The sequence below is a fragment of the Prionailurus bengalensis genome, chromosome A1 (assembly GCF_016509475.1).
Source record: "Prionailurus bengalensis isolate Pbe53 chromosome A1, Fcat_Pben_1.1_paternal_pri, whole genome shotgun sequence".
Taxonomy (NCBI): Eukaryota; Metazoa; Chordata; class Mammalia; order Carnivora; family Felidae; genus Prionailurus; species Prionailurus bengalensis.
Window position 1 is genome coordinate 16,620,363 of NC_057343.1, and position 1,675 is coordinate 16,622,037.

Sequence of the window (1,675 nt, forward strand, 5' to 3'; positions counted from 1 at the left end):
AAGAAGACTCACGGCTTTTTGATTCTGTCCAATTTTCTAAGTTATCTGTGACTCACCTTCAAGATGAACTTTCTTGCCCTTTATTAATTGCAGGATAAATATATCCAGATCAAAGATGATGTGTCCTAGTGTCTCCTTGCATGTGGGAGAGTATACCCAGTAGATATTTATGCCTGGGGTCTGTCCAGTTCAGCCTCATTGTCAGTAGATGCAGACAGTTCCATTTGCATAATGAACTCTCTGAATGATCTTTAAAGCCTCTGCCAGCAAAGATTAGAGAATAACTGCACGGATTATTGCTACATCCCCTTCAATGGGCTCTCAGACGCCGTCCACTCTGAGTTGACTTGCTCACCCCTAATTTGAGGGCTGAGGGTTAGCGGTGTGCTAAGACTTAAGTGCCTGAGCATTGGTTATCTCACTGACTTCTGGAGAGCAGGTGGCAGGAAGTCAAGCCAGGCTAAGTGAGTAAAGAAGGGGTCTCCCATTAAACGCAACAAATTCATTTGCCACGTTTAATAAGTATTCATTCAGCACCCAAGGTTACAAAAATTGGGCCAAGTTGTTTGGAAAGGAAAACTTGTTATAGATTGACTGAAGTACTCTTTTTTCATTGGTATTAGAACTCTCTTCGCATTACAAACTTAATGACCCCAACGGGCATTTAAATACTGAGACAGACTTAAAGGTAAATGAAATCCATTGTTTAAGAGATATTTCAAATTATAATCAAGTAACCTGTGAACACAAACAGAGAGCTAAAATGCAAAGTTACAGCTTTTCTCCCTTAGAGAAAACTTCTTTGACTATTTCTATTTTAGTACTCTTGATTGTAAACCCAATAGCCCCAAGTAATGTATTTAAACCACTAATTCTTGATTTATAATTCTTTAGCTGTCTTTATTATTTACTGTGAAAAACATTCACATGATCCCCTACAGGCATCTCTTCTCCCAATGTCTTTTTAAAATGTACATAATCTTGGGGCGCCTGGGTGGCTCAGTCGGTTAAGCATTCAACTTTTGATTTTGACTCAGGTCATGATCTCGCGGTTCAGGGGATTGAGCCCTGCCTCAGGATGCACAGAACCTGCTTGCGATAATCTCTCTCCCTCTCTCTCTGCCCCTCTCCTGTGCTCTCTCTCTCTCTCTCTCAAAATAAATAAATAAGCTTAGAAAAATAAATATGCATAGTCTCTTGATTATTATGTATAAATTTTTAAATAACCTGAATACTTAAAGTGATTCAAGAACTTTAGATAGTATCTCAACTTCCTCCTGTAAAAGAAGAAATGTGGTCCATCCTAATCCCTGCCGGTCAGCCTGCAGTCTGCCGGGCTTTGCCTGTGGACCGGCGTGCTCTAGAAGCTTCACCCAGAGAAGTGAGTGAATCTTCAGTAGGTTTGTGTCAGGGTGGCATCTCGTCACTCAGTGGGGGTGGGGGTGGGGGTGGGGGTGGGGGTGGGAGAGAAGAAATGATTTTCTACTTCCATCTACCTCTTCTTCCTCAACACACCATCGCTCAACTTTTCACACCTGTACTCCCAATGTCATGAACTAAAAGTTTATAACATTTATATAGTTTTTTTAGGTTTTTAAAAAGTACTTTCACAACCAGGAGCATATTTGCCATCTCCCTTGTGAAGGGACATTTGGCAATGAATGAGACACGTGAA

At 40.9% G+C, this 1,675-nt stretch overlaps 1 non-coding gene across 1 annotated transcript; it reads left to right on the forward strand.

Moving 5' to 3' along the window:
- The first annotated feature begins 1,294 nt into the window (after window positions 1-1,294).
- Window positions 1,295-1,429, forward strand: LOC122496787. Its single transcript, XR_006300942.1, has one exon. It is a non-coding gene; the product is annotated as a small nucleolar RNA SNORA52 (small nucleolar RNA).
- The last annotated feature ends 246 nt before the right edge of the window (window positions 1,430-1,675 follow it).